Source organism: Benincasa hispida, chromosome 9, assembly GCF_027475165.1.
Source record: "Benincasa hispida cultivar pf3 chromosome 9, pf3_genome.v1.1, whole genome shotgun sequence".
NCBI lineage: Eukaryota > Viridiplantae > Streptophyta > Magnoliopsida > Cucurbitales > Cucurbitaceae > Benincasa > Benincasa hispida.
Genome location: NC_143486.1, coordinates 99318080 through 99325997, shown reverse-complemented (window position 1 = coordinate 99325997; position 7918 = coordinate 99318080).

Below are 7918 nucleotides of genomic sequence, written 5' to 3'. Positions count from 1 at the left end.
TAAAAAATAATAAATATAATCATATTATGTTCATTAACCTATAGTTTAATATCACATATAAACCATAGTGTTTTCTCCTCCATTAGATATAAATCACATTTATATCCATTTTCCTCCAATATAGTATCTCATACATAAAGTCAATCATATAATATATAATTAACCAGTTCATCATATCATATATAATTGAACTCCCTCTTATCAATTTGAACATTTCAAACTGACCTAAAAACTGATTCTCAACTTGAATCCATTGAGCTACCAAGGGGACCTTATGAACCTATGGCTCGAAGCTCCAACGGAACGTGAATAGTTGACTAAACTCTTTAGCCACGGGATCCACCATCTGTTAACTGCCAGGAATTCCACTAAAGACCAACAGCTGAACTCTTCTTACCACATATATATTTCTGTGTCCATCAGATATAACCAAACAACAATACGATAACTCTTCACAGATGCTCGTAAGTACAACTGAGCCAATTTACCGTTCTGTCCCTATAGTTACATATAACTTCTAAGTACCACTGATCCCTCTAATGAACAATACAACATAGTCCTACTATGTGTGGACACCTCTGGGACTATGAGAAAGTATGTGGCGCCACATTGTTCAAGCCCCAAGATCAGCCCTTAAGGGAGCAATCTATCTACCTACCCCTGCTTTGGAAAAGGAGTGAATTGCATATTGTGTAGCTGAGTTCCCAGCTCCCAAATCAGACGAAACCTTAAAGTGGTAGGTCTGGGTCGGCGATCAGGCCACTCGTACCCATGCAAATCAAAGGACCGCCCTCAAAGGCAGTAGTTTCCAATTCACTCAAGATTGAGGTCATGTTACTTATGGTCATCCTAGTGAAGTGAAGTCTCTATCATGAACGACGTTATATAACGAGATGTTAACACTTCGTGGTCAGGTCTTATACACTCTCTTTGTATAGGACGCCCTCGCTCGCATGTCCTCACATGAATGATCAGGATCAAACCATCTGTAGCAAGTCACAACACTTGTAACTATTCTACAAAGCGGGCTGCATCTGTAGCGTTGCCAGGATAAGGTTTCCCCCCATATCCATATACTACAGACCATTTTGGTTATCACTTAAGACATGATCCATACAAATACATAATGACAACTAGAAATTTTAGTTTATTAGTTTGTGGTAAAGCAAATAAAACATCCAATGCTCATAGACAATAAGTGAAGAAAATATCATATATTATACATCACAAGCATTCATTCAAAACTGTGTTTACAAACTACAGGACATGAGAGTTTAGGTTATCGTCCCCAACAGTCTTTAACACATACAAGTGTTTCTAATTTGGCAGAACAAATATATACCCCATTTTTTGAATTGAACGCTTCATTACTTACAAAAAATATTGAATACATAATTAAAAAATTTAATTAATTAAACTAATTTAATATCAAATATTAAATTAATAAAACACCTATTCCAAACATGAATCCATATTCATGTAATTAATATTTAAATCATGTTTAAATATTTTCACTTCTCTAATTCGTTTATTTCGATAATTAAACATTAATTATATCATATATAATTAATAATTATCTTGAAACAAATTTGAATATTTCAAATTCTCTCATCACACTATTCTAAGGTTTAGTCCATTTATGAGCTAGTAGGGGGACCTCATGTGCAAACCCTGACCTATTTTCCCTACTTAAGTATGTTCATTAATATGTTAAGTATGTTAAGCATGAATTAATGTTATGTTTGTAGGGAAGGGCATGAAAATATTAAATAAGAAAGGAAAAGTCTTGAGTATTGAGAAATGAGATCTCAAGTAGTAAGGTGTTTGGCTTAGCAAGTAGAAATTTGGCTAAGTGTAGAAGCCAAGTGTAGCCTTGCGATGAGGCTTGTGAAACATGGGCGCATGAAGCGTATGGTGTGCGACAGCCAAGGTTGTGGAAATTGAGGGCAGGCCACAAGGCTAATGGTTGGCCGAGAGCTTGCCATGCGCTAGTAAGAAGCATGTGGTGATCAAGTCCTTGAGATGTTATTGTTGCATGCGGCAAGGCAAATGTGTGTGGGCATTAGGCTGTTAAGGCATTGAGCGCACGACATGAGCGAGGCTACCTAGGCGTTGAGGCTGGGCGTGCTGCTGATTAGTGTGCAAGCTATGAAGACTGCACGCTGGCCACGAGCCCATGCGAGGAAAAGTGGAAATGTGCCAGAACATGCGTCAAGTGGTAGGCGGGGGCGCGACATGAAGGCCTTAGGCATTGGGAGGCTGTGAGTGTGCTTGAGTATGCGTTAATAGTGTTTGGCAAGGCACATGAGGCATGCGCTACTCGATGATATGTATTGAAGTTGGCTAGAGCCCAAGGGGTAGTTCGATGAAGTTGGTTATGCATTGGTTAAGGCTATGCGATGCTCAAAGCAAGGCCACGACAAAGAAGGATGGCATTGGACAGAAGGCATGCGGCCAAGAAGGGGTAGCATGCGATGGTGAAGATAATAGGACTTGTGTTGATGAGTACCATTGACAAGAGCCATGCTTTGATGATTAAGGGAAGACACTCGGTTAAATCATGGTTTAAGACAGCCAGCTGTCATGATAAGATGAGTTAATCCCACTTAAGGGATGAGGTGACAGCTTCGAGTTTAAAGAAATCATGTAGTCTGTTATATAAAAAGGATGGCCAGCTTCAGAAGCTTGGTTTGAGCGATACACTCGTGCTATCAGGGGATTCTATAGCCATTTGAAATCTTTATGAGTCTAATTGATGACCTAGGATAACCAGAAGAAGTCTCTATAGAAATCAAGCTGAAATTTAAAGATTTTACAAGTAGGTCAGGCTCTCAAGTGAATCTAGGACAATGGTAAAGATTGAAGGATTCTGGAGAAACCACGAAGAATTCTAAGCTCAAACTTTAAAGTAAGCTAGTTAAGACAAAACGTTTGTAGAAGAAAATTTTCCATGATAAGATCTGGAAAATAAGTTATTTGAGCTTAAAGTTGAGTCTGGAAATTTTGAATAAGAAGGCAGCTACTTGGGAGGAACGAGCAGGCAGCTCAAGAGGTTGACGCACGTGCAATGTTGGCTAAGTGCAAGCATGTGTTAGGCTATGCAATAGGCGAGCATGTGCTAAATCCGTGAGCGTAAAACTGAGCAAAGTATGTGTTGGTGTGTGGTTGTTTGGAGCACCAAGGATATGCGTTAAGGCATGGTATATGAGTTGGTGAAGCAAGTTGGCCGCATAACTAAGACTTAAAGTCCAAAGAAATTTCTAAGTGTTGGACGCCTAAGGTATGCGTTGGGATGAAGGGATATTATATAAAGATTGAATGTGAGCTTGTGTATATAAGTTAATCTTACAAAGAGATCTATGCTAGTAGCTAAACATGATATTTATGTCCACAGGGTTAACACCAATAGGAGAAGCCTATCAATCCTAGGAATAACGCCAAGACAGTGAGTGACAACAAATGTTTTCTAAATGTTTAGTAAAATTTATGTGTTACTCAAGGTTTTACTCATGCTAGCTTATGTTAAAGTATGTTTTCCCAAGCAAAGTAAGTTTAAAGTAGTTGATTAATGCAAGCTAGTTTAAATAAAGTTTCAAAAGCATGTTTTAAAGTAATAAGGTGCTTGTTTACATAAAGTATGCGTTGGAAGCTTATGATTTCAATGCTAAAAGCTTATGTTCATGATTAGTATTTTTTCAAACATACTTGTTCAGTAAATTAGTTTTTAACGCATGCCTAGCTAATGTTTTATAAAAGCATGATTTCAAAAATTCAAGTCCTTATGCTCAAGTAGCATGCATTAGTAGTTTTTAAGCTATGTGATAAATATGTTAAGTATATGAGCTCTATGATGATTATTATTTCAAATTGATACTGAAGGACTTTGAGAAGATATCTGGGAATGTTTAGTAACGGGCCGATACTGAAGGACTCTAAGAAGGTATCTGGGTCGTAGTACCTAAAGTATGACGGTATTTAGTGATTATCATGTGTATGTAGATAGATTTGATGTTGGTTGTGTTGAGAAGACTCCGCTTGACGGTATTTAGTGATTATCACGTGCACGTAGGTAGATCTGATGTTGGTTGTGTTGAGAAGACTCCACACCAACTAAGGTTTAACATTGAGAGATTGAACAAAAGGGTTCTCTCTCAACACAATAATTATGTAAAGCTATGTTTTAAGCTATGTTATGATGAAAGTTTTAAGTATGATTTTGCTTGGCAATTATCAGTTTTATAGCATGTTGTTTATGTTTTATTAGTCACTCACTAGGCTAGTAGCTCACCCCATTTTTAAATGTTTTCCTTTCCAGGTAGCCCCAAAAGATAACTCTATTGTTGCTTTCCCACTCAAAAACTCTAATTTGGAAAAGACTAGGTGTTTGTTCTGTAAAATATTCATACACATGTTTTGTTCATACAGAGACTAGTTTAGCTAGTAAGGGCCCATAGGATCTTGTATGTACATATGTCTTATATATGATGGTTACCATGAAACCCCGTCGATGTATGTCTGTTAATTAGTTATCCAGTAAATGTATGTTGGTTGATTTAGGGTTTCTTAGATAGATTTAGCAGGTTAGTAGGTAGTAAGTGCCAACAAAAAGATTGGTAACTATTGTCGTCACCTCTTCTTTCAGATTAAGAGGGTAATTTAGGAAGGGGTGTGACATCATGGAACTACAGATCATGGGCTCCAATGATCCGAGATTAACGGGCTAAACTCTTTAACCCAATTAACCAACATTCATTAACTACCAGATCACTCCATTAAAGCCCAACAGTTGTGTTCCTCTCACTATAGATATATTTTTTTCATCTGATATAATCATAATCAGTAAGTCAACCCTTCACATGTTGTTCGTAATAACGGTTGGGTCAAAAGTTGTTTTACCCCTGAGATTACGTCTCGTTCCGTAAGTCTCACTAATCCTCTAACGAACAATTAGTTTGTGATCCAATCACCAAACTGTATCCCTCTTGGGCCAATGAGAGGGTGGAGCCCCTTGTTCAAGACCTGAGTCAGCACTTAAGGGAACGACCTCTCTATTATCTCTAAAAATGAGTAGGGGTGAGTTTCGTCTTGGACTTTATGTCTCAGCTATTTATCCAGTCTTACCCCTGAAATGGGGGGCTTATTGAGCCGATGCTGATGAGTCAACCCTCACCCATGCAAATCTATGGATAATCCCGAATAAACAGGAGTTCGTAGTTAGTTCAGAATTAAGGTCAAGTTACTTAGGTCATTGCTTTGAAATTATCAGTCTTAAATAGAAAACAGTGTTATAAAGTAAAAGTGACTTATTTCTTGGTTTGGTCTTATACAAACTTTTTGCATAGGATGCCCTACTTGCATGTTTCCACATGAACGATTCGGGATCACATCATTTGTAGCACTTTACAATAATTGTAACAACTATAAAGTGGGTCGCATTCAATAGTGTCCCCAAGATAAGATCAATAATCTTATCCGTATACTATAGACCGTTTTGGCTATCTACTCGAACTTGATCCACTCTTATATCTCCACATAAAGTTCAAGTACTCATGTAATAACCATAGATCTTAGTTTATTGGATTTAGGTTCTTTCTAAAACGAATTGAACAATTCATACATTCAATAACAACTTTATTGAATAAACCTCAATAACATCTATGTTGATAACAGAATAAGTTTATCGTTTAAAAACCACGAGTTTTAGGACATAAAATCTAACAGTGTCTCACCATCTCACTAGCTAGAGAGGGGTCCAGTATATAATTAGACTATAACTAATTGTTCATTAGAGGGATCAGTGGCACTTAAGGAGTTAGATGTAACTATAAGAGTAAAACGGTAATTTTACTTAGTTGTATTTACCAACAATTTATGAAGGGTCAACTTACTGTTGATTGGTTATATCCATTGACACAGAAATATATCTATAGTGCGAATAGTGTAGCTATCGGTCTTTAATGTTATGACTGACAGTTAAGGAATGATGATTAATTTAATTAAAGAGTTTAATTAATTAACCTCTTATCATTGGAGCTTCTAATCTATAGGTCCATAAGGTCTCCTTGCTGCTCAATAAGAGTCAAATAAAAATTAATTAATTTTGGATTATTTTGAATTGTTCAAATTAATTCGAGGGAATTAATTGTATAATATGCATTTAATATAATGTATATAGATATTTTATAATATTTAGTTTTATGAGAGAGAAAAATATTTGAATATGATTCAAATATTAATTATATGAATGAGATTCATATAAAACTATAACTTAAAATTGATATAAATATGATTCATATTGAAGTTATAGGTTATATAAGATAATATAGTTTGAACATGATTGAAACATGAGAAGATTATACTATATATGATATAATATAAAGTTCTAATTTAATTATATTAAATTTATATAACTAAATGTAGAATAACTCCCTACGTGTAAGGGGTTGTTCTACGTGCTGAAGGGAGTTATTTTAAATAACTTCCCTCACTCTCTTATAACACAAAATCGGTGAAACTGACTAAGAATTTTTTTCCTACATTCTTTTTCCTCTCAAAGAAATCTCTTTCCCTCACCAAAATTCAAAGAAGAGTCCACAACTCCTTAATTCTTATCTTGAGAATAGCAAGGAAGACTTTGGTGGTGGCGTCCTATGTTGAAGATTTGATCTTGTTCTGTTCATGAGGAAAGTAGTGTTCTTGATCTTTTGGGAGAGGAGAATGCGAAGAAGGGATTTTCATCAATGGTGGATAAGTCATTATTCCTTTCCTCTTTGTGTTTTTAGAAAGCATTCTTAAACAATGTTTATGTTTATCCTTATTCTATAATATCTCTGTTTTGAGTTTCTTTCCAAAATGAATTCACTGACACAACGGCAATCACTCGCTTCCACTTAGGATTTAAATCCTTCAAATATTTTGTTGAGATCATTAATACTAGAGTTCAACATACGAATAGACTGACATCGATTCAAGTTCAACTTTTGATGCCTTCAATTCTTTCTTCAGTTCATAAATAGTGCTTAACAGACAATGATTATCATCAATTAATTTTTCAATTCTCTCCTTTTGAATTGTTAAGGATTTAGAGTCCTCTATCCACGGTTGATGGACTTCTACAAAAGATAAGTTTTCAGAGGTAACTATAGTTTGTTCTGTTCCCTTTCCTGCTAAAGAAATACATTCATTAGAAGGATCGATCATATTAGAACGTTCAAGAGAAAGGCTTCCCATAATAGCTCGAATTCCTTCATTAGAGTCACTATTTGACTCAGTTTCATCATCTGATAGGGTAGCAGAATATCCTTTATTCTATCTTTTCAAAAATTTTGGACATTCAATTTGAAAGTTTCCAAACCCCTTACATCCTCGACATCTAAATTTTTTTCCTTTGACACCTTGATTACTACTGGCTTTTTTTTTTTTTTTTTGTCACTTTATATCCTTTTTGTAGGAACTTTTGAGAGTTTTGAATCAAGGTTATTACTGACATTACTAATGTCTTTGACAGGACACATAGTTTTCACGTGATACTGAATGTTTATCTCATCATCTAAGAGTTTTGCCAAACTGATTTGCCATAAGGGAAATTGATTCAGCTAAATTTTGATCAATTTCTTTGTTCTTGATCTTAGAACTTTCATTTCTCATAGAGGATTATAATACAATTCCCTTGGACTTCTTCTCAAGTTTATCTTCAAGGGACATTTCAAATGTTCGAAAGAATCCAAACAGTTCATCAACTTTCATGTTGGCAATACCATGGGCCTCTTCAATAGCTGTGACCTTCATATCAAATCTTTTAAATAAGCAGTGCAAAACTTTTTGAAGAAGCTTCTCCTCTGAAATTTTCTCTCTGAGGGCAAAAGATTCATTGGCATTGTCCAGAAGATGTATGTTAAACTATGCAATAGTTTCATCA